This window comes from Astyanax mexicanus, chromosome 8 (genome assembly GCF_023375975.1).
Source record: "Astyanax mexicanus isolate ESR-SI-001 chromosome 8, AstMex3_surface, whole genome shotgun sequence".
Taxonomy (NCBI): Eukaryota; Metazoa; Chordata; class Actinopteri; order Characiformes; family Acestrorhamphidae; genus Astyanax; species Astyanax mexicanus.
In genome coordinates this window covers 52047506-52067889 of record NC_064415.1, presented here as the reverse complement: position 1 = coordinate 52067889, position 20384 = coordinate 52047506, and the positions used below count along the sequence as shown (strand labels likewise).

General features: G+C 37.4%; 1 protein-coding gene across 1 annotated transcript in view; it reads right to left on the bottom strand.

The window, feature by feature from the left end:
* Positions 1-20384, bottom strand: part of carmil3 (capping protein regulator and myosin 1 linker 3) — a 178956-nt gene that overhangs the window by 144137 nt on the left and 14435 nt on the right. The window lies entirely within an intron of this gene.

Here is a 20384-nt window from a genome sequence, read left to right as displayed (position 1 = left end):
TGGCATATTATTTTACTAGATTCTCAGTCTCAAATCAGTCTGTTGCATATTCACTTTGCACGTTTTTCATGTTTGTACTTAACTATTCACCCATACATTTAACACTGTTATGTTTCTCTATAAAGTAAATTATTGATAGAAAACTTAGTGTACATGTTCGCTTTTCAGTTACTACTTTTATATATCTTGTCTTTTTTATGCTACCTGACATCTTTAAGCTTTAGCTTTACTATATTTTAGGTTCTATCTTATTTAATTCTATCTTATTTTTTTATGTGTGATTGGACAGTAGACAAAGGATTTTACTACACGTTTTACTATGTATAACTGCATATATGACATTAATAAAACTTTGAACTTTGAACGTATACACTACACTCTATGCTAACCATCATTTTTTTTATACTAAAGTATGTCTAACAACACTATACCACTGTAAACCCGTTGACCTGGAGGAACTCCATCAAGCAAAAATGCAAAATGAAGAGATGTTACTGTACGAGCGAGTATACAATGACTCACTCTACTTTACTCAGTCAGGCTACAGATGACGTTACCCAGCGGAAAAAGCAGATGGTTGCAGTCAGCTGCTGAGGTGCAACCTGCCAGGAGACTAACCCCCAGTGTTAAGGCCACGGAGGATTCTCCCAGCAGGATAAACAATCCAACACAGCCGTTAGACTTGAAGACTAGATTAGAATGACGCAGGGGAAATAAACATGCCTGTAGCATCTATGCAGTCAAGAACACTCCCTGCTCCTGAGAGAATCTCAATTTCATTTTACACCATTTCATTCTCTACCTAGATCAGAGAAAAATCTGAGTGTATTACGTTTACATTGACTTTTATTTGATTGCAGACACTATGGATGTATATCCATTCCTGCATTTCAGCCCTGCAACACATTCCAAAGAAAAAGGTGGGACAGTAAAGATTTAACCCATTTGTAATTTTGCCATTCCTTTCACAACACTAGGACATAAGGATACCAAGTGATTAAGGGCCCTATTTTGGTGATCTATAGTGCACCGGTCAATTGTGGATCACGTAGATGGATTGAGGGCATGTCAGTGTGTCATTGGTGTCCTGAGGGTGCAAAAAATATGACTTGCGCCACTTGAAATGTGTAAAATACATGTATTTATTCCCTTAATTAATCATGAGTGTGTTTGGGGCGTAACGTAAAATAAACCAATCAGTGTGTCACTTGCCATTCTCTCTAAGAGGCAGGTGAGCTCTGACTTTGGCACGTTTGTAGCTTAACAGCGCAGCACTTTTGAGCATCTCTTGCACAGCAGAGGAAACTAACCTGTGCCTTCACAGAAGCTCATTTAAAGGAACAGCAATGTCATCTTATTCTTTATTCTGTTTATTGTTGAGGTGTTTTAGCTTGTATTTTATCTCTTTCTTCCTGTAAACAATCCAGACATTCTCTATTGGGGACTGGGGACACTGGCACAATGTCTTGTTGAAAAAATGTACGGATGTTTCTTGAAAAAAACTATGTTGCCTTAAAGGCAGCATGTGTTTGTTAAGATCTCAATATACTTTTGTACTGCATTAACTGTCCTTGAATAGTTTAATAAAAAGTTTAATGGTTTAATGTACTGAAGAACTCCAGAATTGCCCTCTGGGATCAATATAGTATCTATCTATCTATCTATCTATCTATCTATCTATCTATCTATCTATCTATCTAGAGAGAAGGAATGCAAATCCCTTCTAATCTTTCTTTAAAGGGGACATATCATACCTATGTTTCCTAGAATAGGTTATATGGGCTGTACAAAACATCTTCATAAAGTTCTTTGAACAAAAAAATCAGCATTTACCACATGCTAGTGTTAGCTTGTGCTAAATAGCCACAACTCAAGGAGGGTGAAGACTAGTTCATGCCATCTACTTATCTACCCAGAGAGAGCAAGGCCAATTGTGCACTCTCGGGACTCCGGCAGCTGATGGCAAGCTGCAGCACCAGGATTCGACTCAGCAATCTCCAGATCATAGTGGCAGCACTTCGCCTGCTGGACCACTCGGCGCCCAAGACATGAAATATTATAAGGATTCGTATCATTCTGTCATTCAGTTGAGCTGCCACACAGTTTGTACCTACTATCACTGTTTTTATGTGTTTTACAGATATCTACATGCCAGGGACTGACTGTGGCCAGTGTCAAATATCCTGTTTCCCAAAAGCTCACAGTGATAACCCTTCCCCTGTAAACAACTGTCAAAAGGTTCAGCATCCACTATCTACAATCCCGCATTACAGCAGAAAAATAATCTCTCAAAACAGCTCGAATGGGACACAGGATGACTCCTATCTGATTGCAATGGGGGACATCATTTTTTAAAAAGAGGTATTCTCCTGCTGTGTGCGCTCAACAATCCCTATGGACCTTATTTATCCAAAGCCAAAGATAACTGTAATATCATCACCTTTCTCTTACCTCCCTGAACAACATGTAGTATCACTAATACAGAAGGACCCTGTGTTACTACAGAACAAGCAGTGGCTCTGAGATATCAGACACTACCTCAAAATACAGAAAAGTCTGTTTCTTTAATTTTACCTAATTGTAAACCTCTGGAATATAATCAAGAGGAAGATTGATGATCACAAGCCATTAAACCAAGCTGAATTGCTTGAAAGTTATCCAAAAGCAGTGTGTAAGACTGGTGGAGGAGAACCTGCCAAATGCACGAAAACTGTGTTTAAAAACAAGGGTTATTCCATCAAATATTGATTTCTGAACTCTTAAAACTTTATGAATATGAACTTGTTGTTTTTTTTTTGCATTATTTGAGGTCTGAAAGATCTGCATCTTTTTTGAAATTTCAGCCATTTCTCATTTTCTGCAAATAAATGCTCTAAATTACAATATTTATATTTGGAATTTGAGAGAAATGGTGTCTGTAGTTTATAGAATAAAACAACAACGTTCATTTTACATACATACATAAACCTATAAATAGCAAAATCAGAGAAACTGATTCAGAAACTGAAGTGGTCTCTTAATCCTTTCCAGAGCTGTATGTTAATACATAACACATATAATTGATAAAAAAATATGACTAAAACTATTATATATATTAGGCAAAAGACTAAAACTATATCAAAATTACCTGTCAAAATGCTACAGAGACAAGCTGTGTGTAAGTGTGTGCATTTGCACATCTGTGCCAGCAAGAGATAGAACAAGGAAGCTGAATGCATTAATAAGAAGTGGGTGTCCATAAACACCCTGTGTAAGGCGCATTGCAATGCTCATTGCCATCTTACACCCCGTCAATTTTTTTATTTTCACGCCTTGCTCCCGCACTGTTAAAATAGCGTTGTTGTTTAGAAAAAAATCTACGGTAAAACTGATGGCCGTGTTTCTATCTTGACGGTAGGAAATACAGGTGCGCTACTGACTGATTTAAACCCTGACAACAGTCAGCTGCCCAATTCTATCTTAGCCATGCAGGAGCGCTGTGCACATTGCACTTGCTCAGTGCATGATTGTTACACAAACAGATGCAAAAACAGCTTTTACATCAACAATAAACAGAATAAAGAATAAAATAACATTACTGTTCCTTTAAATGAGCTGCTAGGGTACCTTTACAATGTGAACGTGCAGGTCAGTATTCTCTGCTGAGACGTTTAAAAGCACTGCACTGTTAAGATACAAACGTGCCAAAGTCAGAGTTCACGAGGCTCTTAATGAAAATGACAACTGGCCCTCATGATATCATAGAGACACTGACATGCCCTAAATCAAGATGCCTGATGTGTAATTGACCGGTGCGCTATAGATCGCTAAAATAGGATCCATAGGGGGAATGAGTGAACAGACAGTTCTTGAAGTTGATAAGCATATGTAAGGATCTGAACCTCTTTGACAGCAGATGGTGTTTTGTTAGGTAACTGGGTCAGCACCTCTGATAGGACAACTAGTGACCTGGCTCCAGGGTCGTGACCTTCTAAAGCTTGCTAAATGACCACCTGCTAACTTCATTCAGAGCATCTTTAAAACGGCAGGTCTTGTGGTTTGTCTAAATGAACATTTATATTATAACTCTGCAACATTGAATTATATTATATATTCATGACCCTATTTTAATGATCTACCCTGCAGCTTGATTAAGGGCGTGTCAGTTTGTCTTTGCTATCATAACTAAGGTAAAAGTATGCCATGTGCATCTTGAAAAAATGCAAAAGACGTACTATTCTCTTAATTAGTCATGGATATGTTTCTGGCATAACGTGCAATAAATCAATTAACATTTCAATTCAACATCATTAATAACAGGAATATATTGATTTGCATAAGGTTTGTCAACCAGTGCAACACAAAGATGGCCTTTCCCATTGGAAAAAGGGTTGCGTCCCAAATCGCAAAGTACCACACTAAATAGTGTGGTAAATTAATGTGAATCGCCAATAGAATTAATAAGTCTAGTATTTTGGTAAAAATTAAAAATAATAATAATATTTCATTTCAGGTTGTTGTGACATAATTTGTTGCAGAATAATCCCACATAATTCCTTTTAAAAAAACACAAATGTATTTGTTGTTAGATTAATTGGAAAAGTGAACATTTAATGCTATTTATTTTAGAAATAATTGATTAAAAATAATTATTTAGTGCAGCCCTGTTATATTTTGTTTTAATGTATAACTTGTAAAGTGATCATAAAAAATTGAGTAAATGAGATTAATCACAACAATATTCTGTGATATTTACGATTAATCACAAGTGAAAAAGCTTGCATTCCTTGAGTTTTAAAAAATATATTTTAATAAAATAGTATTACTTCTAAAGTTTAATATCTTTATTTGCTAAAATGTCTCTATGATCTTAAAAACTAATAATTAGATGTAGATGCAGATAGATGATATTAATTTACAGGGTTCCAAAACAGAAATAAACTTCACTTAAAAACATAATTTAAAGAGATTTTTTTTTCTGTAAACTGTGTAAAGCTGAGCTCACAACTGTTATGCATGACCTTTTCTGAGTAAACACACTGCATCCACAGCACAAGCTCAGTATGGTCAGTAACTAAGATACAAAAAGGCAAAAATAGCATGTTATTATCTGTGATTCAATGATATCTTAACCTATGGCTAAGTGCTAATCTGTTAGCAATTTGTCCTCCTGTTCACACCAAAACTTCTACAAAACCATCATCATTTGAGGCAAAAATATATTCACAGGAATGCAAAGTTCTTGTAGACTTGCCAGTCACAGCAACACTTGGACTGCCATGTTAGATTGGTTGTTACTTTTTTCTAGACCTTTTACACTGAGAATAATAGTGTTTTTCTCTGAGTAATACCACAGACCTGTTGCTACACCACTGGTATTTTGCTCTTTATAAATATTAATTTGAACAGTCATTCACAATTCTGTGCAGGACTTCCACTGCCTGAACAAAAATAAAGAAAAGTGAAGAAACCAGAGAACTGACTCTAACTCACACATCTCTAACATCAAGAGATTTCAGAATCAACCACAACCTGAGTTAAACTCACACCCCAGAAATTCAATACTCAACTCACTCTGACACTCTACTGAGTTCAGACTTGGACTAGCACCCCAAAGTCTTGAAACCCAAGTCACAGGTAGAGCTCAAAAACCTAGACTAGCACCTAGAGACTTGACTTGCTTTTGCACTTAGAAATATGACTCAGATTAAAACCAATTTGCCTTGGTAATTGACTCAGACTTGCAGCTCAAAAAAGCACAAAGATTTGAGATTTGTCCAACCCACCTTCATCAATATAGTGTAACTGACTTAAACTTCAACCCAGAAATTTAAGGCTGCACTCAAACTTTGTCAATTCAACTAAGAAGCACCCAAAATACTCAAAACTCAACTCTAACTTGCCCTCAAGACCTACTGACCTCAAAAACTTAAGAGCTGACCTCACTCTGACTTGTTCCCGAGAGACTTTGGACCCAAATCTTAGGCTCAAAGTTTAAGAAATAACCCCACAGTCCTGAGAATGCACCAATCTTACCTAAAGACTCTCGGCTCTCTAGAATTCTGAAGATTTTACCTATAGAATAGGTATAGATATAGACTTTTACCTATACGTGGAACCTGCACCTTTCTGGTTCGCGAACCTAATTTTGAACTACTTGGCGCGTTTCCACCAAAAAAAGTAGGTCCTGGAACCAGGAATGTTCATGAATTAGTAGCGGGAACCAAAGAATACTATGTTCTTCAGCATGAACCTTGACTGCTTCTGTTTACCGCCGCTGTGCAACGCCCTCTGTTGATGACATATGATGTGATGTTATGACGGCTCCACTAAAACTGGTAGAAAGAGGGGCCGGTTCATTGAAAAGCACCGCAATTCTTCCTTTTTGCTTTTGGTGGAAAAATGCCGCAAGACTAATAATCGACTAACCATTCACCCTTGACACTCGAGACCTGACTAAGACATGCACCCACACATCACTAGGGCTTGTACCCATAAGACTCAAGACTTGGCTCAAACTCACACCCCATTGACTCTAGAATTAACCTGGACTTGCACCCCAAAAGTCAGACTCAAACCTTAGATGACAGAGATTTAACTCTGAATCATACCAAAAGCTTTAAAAGCCATACTCAGATCTGCATCCCGGAGATTTAAGACACATTTCAGAGTCACATAATGCCATTTATAAACCTACAATACATCTCTGGTAATAGATCTATCCATCATATCATTTGCTTCTTCTTGGTAAGGGTCATTGCAGGTTCAGAGCGCAGCCAGAATTACCTGGCAGAAACAGGCAGAAATACGCCCCAGGACTGGGCTCCAGTCCATCGCAAAGCACCACACACACACATATACACCCACCCATTAATCTTTGCACATGCATTAGACTACCTAATTCTACTTCAAAACTGCATCTATAACACTAGAATACTCTCAAATTATGTTTGAGCAAGGAAATATGGAACAGGGTCAAAGACACAGGGTAGCGTGTATCTACTGAATAGTAATCATTTCCATTATCAAAGGAATTACACTTGCTTTGTTGAAGGAGTATCACTCCACGCATCCTCTCCACAGCTAAGACTGTATGTAACAGTCTAGAGATTCTGAGGAATGTAGATCAGAGCTAACTGTACGCCACAACAGATTAGGGTAAGAGATCAGCGATGTGCACTGCAGCAGTTGGAAGTGCTGGAAGGCTCGGTCTTAACAAAACTACTCTCCGCGGCCAAACTAGTCTGGCGCAGAGGTCGCTTGACTGCGTGAAGGTTTTTCCATTTGAGTGTACAGAGTTAGTGAGGGAGAGATGGCTGACATGTCACTCGCTGTAGAAATCACCGCCTCTAATCGGACCGTTATTAGACGGAGAAGCGCAAGACGAGCCACCGGAGGGAGTGGGGACGCAGTGGAACGAGATAAATAATTGAAGGGTTGGAAAAGGCAACAATCGTCTCGTCAAAACCAAAAAGAAAAGCCAATTCCCTCTGTCCTTTCCAGTCTCTCGCTCTTGTTTTATCCCCTTTATTCTTTCTTTTCTCTCAATTCCCCCATTTCCAGCATGAGCCTCTTCCCCAAACGCCTTTCTTGCTTTCATCCCAGTGCACCGGCCCACCCCCACGCCCACACCCGCCACCGACGCTGCCACTGCCACTGCCGCTGCCTCTGCCGCCGTCTCTTCCCTCTAGCATCACTCCACTTTTAGTTTCCACTGAGGGGGTACTGGCATGTGGGTGCTATGAAATGCATGGAGGGGGTATATGACAGGAAGCATCCCAAGCAATATTCTTCTATAGTGTGGCCTGGGGGTCCTTCCTGACGTCTGAGCGTCCTGTGTATGTGTGTGTGTGTGTGTATATTTCAGTGGCTAGCTGTCACCAGCCATAGGCAGGCACACTTGACACACACACACAGTAGACAGCAGTGATAGCAGCACACACACATTCACGCTGCCCCCTTGGGGACCAGGAGCAAAGGGTGGCAGACGCTAAGGGTGGACCCAGTCTGTCCATATCAAACAGACTACTTATGTGTGTGTGTGTTTGTGTGTCATAAAAAGTGCACCGAAATGTGACTTTGCTGTACTTTGCACACACAAAAAAAAAATCCCATCACCTAAGTACTGAGAATGCAAAATTGAAATTCATGTAATGCAAAACAGAGAGGGCGGCAGGAATGCAAAGATAAGAGAGAGAGAGATAAAGGGAGATAGAGGGAGAGATAGAGGAGGAGCAGAAAGAGCTGATGATGGAAAAGAAAATGGAGCAGAGTGGGGGAGGGGGAGGATGCTAATAGAGATGGACATACAGTCAGAAAAGGAAAGGAGAGCAAGAGCAAGAAAGAGACAGAGACAGAACGACAAACAACAGGCCTGTTCGGGCTGGACTGGGTCATCAGTGGGACGAGTGTAATATGATTGAGGCACTTCTTCTGAGCAATAAAACTCTTGCATCTCAGAAAGAATAGATTTTTTCAAACGACAAGGAAGTTTTTTGTGGGTTTTATTTTGTACCAATACCCCACCCAGCAATATATCGTTGATAGAAGACGTTGCTAAAAAGGTTGTCAGTGCTGTCCGTTGAAAGTGAAAGTTGAAGAGGTTAAAAACACATCTTTAAGTCCTCGCTAAACTTTCACTTCTATACAACCAAATCTATACAAAGGGCATGAGGAGCAGAGTGGGGGAGGGGGAGGATGCTAATAGAGATGGACATACAGTCAGAAAAGGAAAGGAGAGCAAGAGCAAGAAAGAGACAGAGACAGAACGACAAACAACAGGCCTGTTCGGGCTGGACTGGGTCATCAGTGGGACGAGTGTAATATGATTGAGGCACTTCTTTTGAGCAATAAAACTCTTGCATCTCAGAAAGAATTGATTTTTTCAAACGACAAGGAAGTTTTTTGTGGGTTGTATTTTGTACCAATACCCCACCCAGCAATATATCGTTGATAGAAGACGTTGCTAAAAACGGTTGTCAGTGCTGTCCGTTGAAACTATGCTTTATTTTGGTTGAAAGTGAAAGATAAAACTAAGAAAAGTGTTAAAAATAGGTTTAGCGAGGACTTAAAGACGTGTTTTTAACCTCTTCAACTTTCACTTTCAACCAAATCTATACAAAGGGCATGAGTCCTTGCATACACACCTTTTTGACCACTAAAAAGACACAAAAAAAACAGTGCTTGGTCAAATTTTGACCAAAACATGGCCAGTTCCAAGAAAATATAACAATTCTGCTTTCTTTTACATTTTAAATGATTACATTTTTGAGCAGCCGTATGGCTTCTGGAGTAAAAGAGCTCATGGCTAATGTGGCTGTCTGTGTAAATTACTGTGTTATAAGTAGGGGTGTGCCATATCGTATCGTAGGCGATAAAAAAAAAAAGAATATTGTGACATATCACCTACTCCTTATTATCACATCAGGGTACTACTTTTTGCCGTTTTTAGCAAAAGAAAAATTCACACTGTTCTCATTTCCTATTTTATACCTACTAGAGACAGATTATATCTGTCCAGCATCATTTATTTTACTTTAATCCGGAATATATGGAGATATTTGGAGTGCATTACTAGCATCATGACATTCTGGATTATTGACTCCTGTTACAAATCTGATAGTTAGCCATATCATTTTGCATGCAATAATAAAATTCTAAATATTTTTTTTCTAATTTAGTGTTTTGTCATTATGCTAAAAGTATCGTTATCGTGAAAATACCATGAAATATCGTGATATTATTTTAGGGCCATATTGTCCACCCCTAGTTATAAGACCTGAAGGAGAAACTGACAAAAAATGAGATAAAAACACAACAAAATAGCCTAGCGTTCAAAGGGTTAAAGGTTGTTACTACTTCAATACACCTCCACTTGGCTTCTCAAGAGCCCCGGAATAAATTCACCATAACATTTAGCACAGACAGAAAGTTAGATCATATCAGTCTTCTGTTATGAAAACTACTACCCTGGCCGGTCAATTTCCGCACTCATTACAAAGTTCTGCGGTGGACATATAGAGAGCTCTAAATAGCCTTGACCCTGAGTGCTTGAGTGAACTCACATCCTATTATGAAGCGCCACGCCTGTTTAGATCACACCGAATCTGTTAGTGTTTAGAATGATGATGAAAGCTTCTGCAGGGGAAAGAGCTTTTGCATTTAAATGCCCTGGGATTTTAAATAGCCTTACTGTCAGTGTACCCTCTCAACTCAAGCTTTTGATAACTAATATTCCAGTTATTAACAATCCTATTATGTTACAGATCAAATTGAGCCATTTTAAAGCTTGAAAATGTAGGAAAAACTGTTTTTTCCTTTTTTTAAAGTATGAAACTTCTGATTGCCTTAATTAGTGTATTCAACATATAATACAAAAATATTCTACAGTATTATATAATATGTTGGTCTTTCAAAAGTAATAAAGTAGTGGAACATTTAAAAAAAAGTTTATACATGTATTCTACTTTGAAAAACTAGTGATTTATCCTAATTGAACCATTACCTGTTAGAGGTAAGGAACGCCACTGCAATAAATATTGATAGAATAATTAGTAATGAAGTTAGTAATTAAATATTCACAATGCTTGTTAGGATTTTTTTTGTTTCAGACATATATTTTGGATAATCAAATGTACACAAATGAATTTAACAGCAGGGTGCAGATTCACTGATATCAATTCATTGATATACAAAATTTAAGGCATTAAATATTCTATGATTATTATTGTTATTATTATTATTATTATTATTATTATTATTATTATTATTATTATTATTATTATTATTATTATTATTATTATATAATCATTAGTTAATACTACATTAACGATTTGTTCATAGCTGTTAATCATTAGTTAACAGCATATTAATGATTTTTTCATAGCTGTTAATTATTACTTAATGGTATATTACTGAAAATTATTATAAAGTGTTGCCCATAATTTGAAAACACCAACTTTCTCTTTCTCTGTGTGAAATTTCTTGATGAATGGACCTATAGAAATTCTTAAAAATTACCTGAAATAAACTCTTTTTACATTGACTTCCATTGAAAGTTTTACATAGGTTACATAGGTTTTATCTCTCTCCTGAAAAGTTGCTGTTTTTGGAGATTTGGATCTTGTTTTTCATTGGACAGCGGCGATATGTGTTATAATGTCAAGTTAAATGACAGGATTGTTCTACTTGTTTCAACTCGTATTATGGTTTTTCAACGGCAAGATGGAGGGAGGGGTACAGACAGCTCAGAGATCTATGTGTGTATTCCCTGTTAGCTTTTCCTAAATGTGTAGGCGTCTACACCGGACACTCTATTAACCTTATAGATTGTGTCCAGTGACCCCAAACAGACCTAAATATCTTTTATAGAGCTCCCTTTATAGAGCTGAATGTCTCCTGTCTGGATTGATCCTGCTGTACGATTGACCTTGACTGAGCTTCCATGCTTGGCTGACCAATGGTGGTTGACCAACTCAACCACAATGGAGCCACCAGCATGTGCCATCCACGCCCATCACCCTGACAAACTGTCTGTTATCACTGTCACTGTCTCTGGCTTGTTCACTAAAACCTGATGGGCCTGAGATCAGATTCTGTAAAGCTGCTTTGTGACAACACCTGTCTTAAAGAGGTGTTAATCAGGAGTTCGATCAAATGTCAACCCAACCAAGCATTTGGTGTCCTCAACAGAACTACAGCTCTAGAATAATAATAAAAAATAAGAGACCACTTAAAAATTTTATCAGATTGAAAATGGAATATCTGGAATATAATCAAGAGGTTTATAAGAAGATGAATGATCATAAGCCACCAAACCAAACTGAACTGATTGAATGAATGAATTTTTGCACCAGGAGTAAAGGCATAAAGTTATCCAAAAGCAGTGTGTAGGACTAGTGGAGGAGAACAACATGCCAAGATGCATGAAAACGGTAAAAACTGTGATTAAAAACCAGGGTTATTCCACCAAATATTGAATTCTGAACTCTTTATGAATATGAATTTGTTTTCTTTGGTTTATTTGAGCTCTGAAAGCTCTGCTTCTTTTTTGTTATTTCAGCCATTTCTCATTTTCTGCAAATAAATGCTCTAAATTACAGTATTTTTATTTGGAATTTAGGAGAAATGTTGCCTAGTTTTTACTGTTCATAAAAGCTGTGTTAGTCTGTCTACTAATGCTAATGCTTAGTTACCCCCAAGCTAAGCACAGCTCCAAACAGAGGTTGTGTGCTGAGTTATTCCACCAAATATTGATCTCTAAACTCTTAACACGTTATGAATATGTACTTGTTTTCTTTGCAATATTTTCTTCAAATAAATGCTCTAAATGACAGTATTTTATTAGGAATTTAGGAGGAATGTTGTCCGTAGTTTATAGAATAAAACAACAAAGTTTGTTTTACTCAAATATATACCTATAAATAGTAAAATCAGAAAAAAAACTGATTCAGAAACTGAAGTGGTCTCTTATTTTTTTATTTTTTAGAGCTGTATTGTGACTAAAACTAGGGTTGTCTCGATCCATTCCACATTGCCAAAATTTAGCTGACAAAAACTAGAAAAATATATATGTAAATTCATATATATATATATATATATATATATATATATATATATATATATATATATATATATATATATATATATGTAGGCTTATATTAAGCAAAAGACAAATCTGCCAACAGGGCAAGCAACTATTTCTTAGTATGATTTCTTAAAATAAGCAATCACAAAGTATCAAAATGAGGGAAGATTGTTTAGTGCTTATATAGAGTGCCATGCGAGGCATACTTTTCCCGTCATTATGATAGCAAAGACACAATGACACTGACCCTAAATCAAGCTTCACTGTTAAAAGGCTCACCTAATCATCGTTAAAACAGGGCCTTAAATGTTCTGTGTGCACGCTCACAAAATCATACTCAGCGAATCAGACGGGGACAGTGTGTCAGCATTGTTGGACAGCTGTTGGGTATATATGCTGAAATATCAAAATGCTACTGTTTAGATTTTAGAGCTTAATTAACTACCGGCTGCAGCAACATCCTCAGGGGAAGCTTATCAACAGTAGGTGAGCAAACTGAAATTTGCATTACTGTCTGTTCAAAATAAATGAAAATAATCTAGGCATACATATCATGATATAAACTGGTATAAAAACGTTTGGGCACCCCTGATCATTTTTATGATTTTCCTTTATAAACCATTGGTTGTTTGGATCAGTAATTTCAGTTAAATATATCATATAGCAGAAGAACACAGTGATATTTGAGAAGTGAAATTAAGTTTGTCATTTTATTGATTTGAATACCTTTAGCAATAATTATTGGAACACCTTATTGACCCTTGACCTACATACACAGGAGAATCCAATTATGAAAAGGGTTAATGTGGACAACTGCAGGTTTTTCTCCTCTTTGCATCTTCTCTAAAGAGTGACAACAAAACAAACTCTCAAATGACCTGAGAACAAAGATCATGTTCAATATCATGGTTTATTTAGAGGAAGGATTCAAAAAGCTTTGATATCTCAGAAAATTCAGCTGTCAGTTTCCACTGTGAGGAACAGAGTGAGGAAATGGAAGAACCACAGGCACAGTTCTAGTTAAGACCTGAAGCAGCAGATCAGGAAAAATCTCAGATAATCAGAGGAGAAGGATGGTGAGAACAGTCACAGTCAACCCACAGACCCCAGACCAGCTCCAAAGACCTACAACATCATCATCTTGCTGCAGATAATAGAGTCACTGTGCATCGCTCAGCACTATTCAATATTCACTATTCAGTGCACTTTGCAGAAGCAGAGGCTGTATGGGAGAGTAATTAATGCAGAAGAGAGAAGACTTTTCGGAGCACACGCCACAAACAGAGTCGCTTGAGGTATGCTAAAGCTAAAGCACATTTGAACAAACCAGCTTCATTTTGGAATAAGGTGCTGTGTGTGGACTGATAAAACTTAATAAAATTATTAGAGTTAGTTGGAGGGCGGTTATTTATGCATGGCGGGAAAAAAGAACACAGAATTCCAAACAGCAAGAGAAACATTTTACTGCTCCCCACACTAAAATTTAGTGTCAGTTCTATCATCACGCTGTGAGGCTGTGTGATCAGTGCAGGTACTGGGAATCTTGTTAAAGTTGAGAATTGCATTGATTTTAGTCAATATCAGCAGATTCTTGAGAACAATGTTTAAGAATCAGTGAGAAAGTTGAAGTCGAAGTTAAAGCGCCGGGGCTGGATACTCCAACAAGACAATGACCCTTTAGCAAAACACTAAACACTGCTCATAATCTATTAAAGCATTCATGCAGAGGAACACAGAAGTATAATGTTCTGGAATGATCATCTCAGTCCTCAATCCAGACCTGAATATTATTGAAAATGATCTGTGGTGTGATTTAAAGTGGGCTGTTAATGCTCAGAAACCTGAATCAAACCTGAATGAACTGGAGATGTTTTGAATGTTTTGTAAAAAGAAGAATGGTCCAAAATACCTTCAACTAGAAACCCTTCAACCAGACTCATATTAGAAGCTGTAGGAAGAGTTTAGAGGCTGTTGATTCTGCAAAAGGAAGATCTACTAAATATTGATGTATTTAATTTTGCCCATAAATGTATGCACCTGCCTAGTTTTGTTTAAAGAATGATTGCACACTTTCTGTAAATCCTATAAACTCTATTTTAATTCTCAAATATCCCTGTGTTCATCTGGTTTATGATATATTTAACTGAAATTGCTGATCTGAACACCCAATGATTTATATAAAGGAAAATCATGAGAATTATCAGGGGTGCCCAAACTTTTTTCATAAAATGTGGTGTAATTTCCCTTTAACTCTTGTGTGGTGTTCATATTTTTGTTACTCGTTTACTTTGTTACTCGTATTTAACTCAGCAAAATTAAGCAATTTTACATTAAAATGCTTTACACATGCTTGCTTCACCTAAATTGCAAGCAATATAAACACAGCTTACATGGTTAATATTTGCCCTTTACCTTTCTTATGTTACATTTCTTTCAAAAAGTGCTACTCTTTTTTTTATTAGTTTTTTAATAAAATGTAAAAGAAAATGAATTAAACTGAAGATATGAGTAGAACATTTGTTTAGTTTCAAATTTACAAATGAAGCAATGCTTATTAGCCCTTGGCCAAACATACTGTATGTAATATAAATGTGTGTGTGTGTGTGGGGGAGGGGGGGTGTTCAGTGTGTGTTTATCGAAAATGTGTTTTGATATATGTTTTTCACAAAAAATGAGCCAATGCCAATGAGTTTGAGTTAGAAAAAAATATTTTTTTTAGTATCATTTGATGAAAAATGAAAACGGGTCCCACAGACCCGAACACCACACAAGGGTTAAGTGAGAAGTATACTACATAGCTGATGTGTGACTACTTTCAGTATTCGTTCTTCTATTAACAGCAACAGTTGATATTCAGCAGGAAATGCGCATATTGCATGACCTTTCGCACCATCCACACTCGCCTTGTCAACTCGCTTACTTCTCTTTTATTTCTCTGTGTGTGTTTGTATGTCTGTCTGTTTATCTGTATGTCTGTCTGTCTGCAATCAGGAACTGATGCGATTATTAACTAAGCTGCTATGGCACCATCATCTGCCTTATGTGCCAACATGCTGTATCTGTAGCCTTAACCCTTTGAACTCTAGGCTGTTTTGGTTTGTGTTTTCTCCATTTTTGTCAGTTCCTCTTTTTCAGGTCTTATAACACAGTAATTATATCAGACAGACACATGAGCCATGATCTCTTTTACTCCAGAAGCCATACGGCTGCTCAAAAATATAATCATTTAAAATGTAAAAGGAAGCAGAATTGTTATATTTTCCTGGGACTGATCATGTTTTGCTCAAAATTTTACCAAGCGCCTGTTTTTTTTTGTTGTTTTTTTTTACTTATTTTTGAATGTATAGACTTTAAATATATTCACACCTAAGATATATTTTCAAAAATGGTTAGACTAGAGTGTTTATGAGTTGAAAGCATAAGAATAGTGATGATATAAAGTTCATTACATGGCTTATTAATTATTACTTAGATAAAATACATGGAGAAACAGCATCAGGCGGAGTTATTTATCTTGATAATCAATAATCAATAATCACACCTCTAGGATACATGTAGATTACTAAAAACCACCTGACACTCAGAGCAGCCTATACCTTTTTAGTATTTTAATCAGGACACTGATCAGAAAACTACTATATATACAAAAATGGAAACTTCTTAGTCTAAAAAAAAAAAAATAGTGCAAAATAACTACTTAGTAAAAATGTGCAAGTAAAATAAAAACTATATAAAGTAGTGCGCACACCATACCTAGCTTTAGTTTGAGTAAAGCAGGTAGTTTCACACTTTTTCTGTGGACACTTTTGAGTCTTTATTTACTGATATTATTTGGTTTGATTGAAACATCATATAAATATGTTTGAAGCACTAAAGGTAAATAATATTGGTTAGTTAAGGAGATGTTCTCACTTTTTTAGTTGTTTTTCTCAATGGGTTTCTTGTAGATTTAGCTTTACCACACTGGGATGTGATCACTATTTTTAGAAAGAGTAAGTACCGCCCTTATTAACCATATATGGATTATGGATTATTATATTTATGTGTAAAGGGATTCCTGAGTAATTAATCTGAGAACACAAGGTGCGATTTTGGACGGAAAATCCGTACACAGGGTTCGAAGGGTTAAAGCAAGTGCACAAACACACACACACACACACAAGAACACACACTCCACTCTGCAGAATCTGCCAGGTCACTATCTCCACAGAGACACAACAATGGCCACTGCAATACTCACGACTCAACGGGGGGGTCCAAACAATCTCTACCACGCTGTGTGTGTTTGTGTATGTGTGTGTGTGTGTGTGTGTGTGTGTGTATCTGTGTGTGCATGCGCACGTGCACGACTAGCACTTTACATCGCATCCAGCGAAATTGCTTTTATCATTGATCCCGCTGACCGAGTGCACTTTAGGAAACAAGTAAACAAGCAGCCTGAAGATGTTCTTGGTTTTTGTTTCTGAAACAAAGGAGAAGATGAGCTGAGTCTCACACTGTGTAGTTTTTTGAGCAGTTAGTCTTGTTTTACAGCAGAAATATTCAGTGTTCACAGTAGAATCAATAGCAAAAGAACGTGCCTTTTGTATCCGCGGCATCGCTGTTTAAATTTCATACTCTAGTTTTTTTTACTCTAGTGATTTACTCTGAATGAACACATTATTACACATATGGAGGAATGCTATCCTTCATTTTAAAGAAACTTGTGTATATTTTATACAGTTTTCTTTGATGTGAGGGCGGCGGTTGGTTTTATGCCACAGAGACCCAGTGTTCCCATTCATTTAATGAAAATGAAGCCAAAATCTTCCTCCATGTTGGCGATCCTGACACCCGAGTCTGTAGAGCGCACTAGAGACCAGAGGAGGGAGAAAGACTGTGGAGAGACAGCCTACTCATTTAAATAACCCCGCCCCTGAGGCCTGCCTCAACAGACTTATACACAGTCTATGGTCCCACCCATAACCAGCCCTTTTTGAATAGAGCTGAATAACGCTTTAAAAAACGAATTCTATGGGGATATAAAATTTTAACAATATAAGCAGAGGTTACACTAGCTGTTGCATTTAAATAATGTATGATGTAGAATTACAGGATATTGGAAAAAAAAAACGTGATTGAAAGTTGTTCTGTTTTGCCATTGAAACCTATGGGGATGGGTGGGGTTACACAGCTTTCTGCAACCGAACAGCAGGGGGCGCCCGACCTGTGGTGGCTTCACTTTTGAGAGGCGATGCTCTCTCCAGATATACACAGTCTATGTTATGCCACGTCAAAATATCGACGTTGTTTTTGTTTGCAATACATAATTGATCGCGGCATGAAATGAATGAATGAATATTTTTATTGCAATATTGATGCTCTAAACTCCCTGAGGCTACGTTCACATTACAAGCCACATAGCTCAAATCGGATTTTTTGCTCAAATCGGATTTGGCTATCTTGACGGTTCACATTCACAAATGTAAGTGAGCGAATCTGTCCTTGACACGCTGCTGATAGTATAAAATATTGTTCAGAAATCAATATTTGTTTTAATAACCCTGTTTTTTAATCACAGTTGTCATGCATCTTGGCATCATGTTCTCCTCCACCAGTCTTACACACTGTTTTTGGATAACTTTATGCTGCTTTACTTTATTACTGCTTGGTTGTTTGATGGCTTGTGATCATCCATCTTTCACTTGATTATATTCCAGAGTTTTCAATTTGGTAAAAAATTAAAAAAAGCTCATACATTTTAGGTGGTCTCATTTTTTTCAGAGCTATTTATATTCACAAACTATTTAAATGATGAAGGCGCGTGGCGTAAAAATAGACTGTTTGCGGGGTGTAAGACAGCAATGAGCATCACAACGTGCCTTGGGCAGGGTGTATGATACGGTCTGGTATTACCAGCATTACCAGTTTATCCATAGTATGTTTTTAAACACACACATCTGCTGCTACTACATCCAGAGGGACGACAGAAAATGAACGTAGGCAATTGTTGTTCCACATGTTCAGTCCCACTTTGATGTGGCCACCAGTAACTGCTTAGGCCTACTGGGATGATCTACACCCTGTAGATATGCATAATGGCTTTAGTTAAAATACAGCACCAGTCGAAAGTTCGGGCATTTTTTCTCATTCAATGTTTCTTTGTTTTAAGTTTCATTTTTTTCTACCTTGAAGATTAAAGACATCAAAATTATGAGGGAACAAATATGGAATTATGTAGTAAAAAGTAAAAAGTGCACTTTTAAGGAAGCTCTTTATTAGGCTTATTCTGTCGTGATTTGATCAGCCGTGGTTTTAGTTTTTTTGGATATAATCCGGGTTAGCACCCGAACATCCCCTTCAGACAGCTTCCTCTTACAGCGTCCACAGTTAATCCTGTTGGATGTGGTTCGTCCTTCTTGGTGGTAACATCACGTTACATCACAACACAGGGAATAACAATAAATACCCTTTTATAGCACTATTATAAATTGTTTAGTACTGTATAACCCAAGGTTCTTCTTATTGAGTGTGCCAGTGGTGCACCATGGGATATGAAGCACTTGCAGAAAATGTGTACTTGTTTGTGCATAACGTGCACAATACTTGTTTTAGAAATACTCTTCAAAGTAGCACCTTTTGCTTTGAAGCCAGTTTTGCCCATTGGCTCTTGGCATTCTCTCAGTCAGCTACATGAGGTAGAATTTTGAATGGTTCTCCACCATTTTTCCAAGAAGCTTCCAGATATTCTGAGCACCTAGTAACTGCTTTCCCTTTCACTCTGCACTGCAATTCATCCCAAACCAGTTTCAACACTCTACACCCAAGACTATCAGCATGACCAAACTGACCACACGAACCAACCACACTGACCATCAGAAACAAGCTGGTTGACCAGCTAGGATGACAAGCTTTTCAACCACCTTGACCATCAGTCCACCTGAGTTCACCTGAAACCAGCTACAATCTAAATCTGGTCTAAGCGACCAGCCTACACTACAGACATAATAACCAACCAAAATCAACTACACCAAGCCAAAGTCAAAAACTTGTCTCCAGACCAAAAACGAGGGGATTCGGATTAGTCAGGGACTCGATCTTGTCTTGTCTCAGTCTCAAGGTGAGGTGGACTCTGAGACTGTGGACGGGACCAGCCGAGTCCGAGTCCTCCGTCTGAGGTGAAGTTCATTAGAAAAAGAACCTTTTTTCTTTTGTTACTAAACATCAACAATTCATTCGAACAGAACGAATCTGTCTTTTTTCTGGCTAACAGCAAAAAATAAGCTACTCCCGCTTTCATTCAGTATCCAATCAATGCAATTTTCATTTTGTATAGTCCGGCGCTAAGTTAAACCTGCTCCTTTTCATCGGCTCCCTGAAGTTTTATTTTCGGGTTATGTGAATCATTGTGACCTTGGGGACCATGGTTAATTTTTCCAGACATCTAGAAAGAATAACTAGCGAGATAACCAACATTAGCAGCGAGCAAGCTAACATACTAATGTTACCGAGGAGAGAACTATCCTTAGCGATGAGCTAGCTAAACTTAGCAACGAGCTAGCTAACCTTAACTAGTGACTAGAACCCTACCAAGCCAACAAACTAACTAGTCAATAGCTAAATTTGATATTTGATATTTTTAGCCTACATCCAGAACCCACCAAGACGTCCAGCTAGCTAGCTTTATTTATACATAAGCTGATAACCAACCGTGTTTTTTTATGTAAAATCATTAAATTTTTTTCCTTCCCAAAAAAAAGTTTAGACTCATGAGTGTCTCAACTGTTGAAGCCCTCATTGTGTATAATTATTGGGGAATCGAATGTTCTCAAGAAGAATT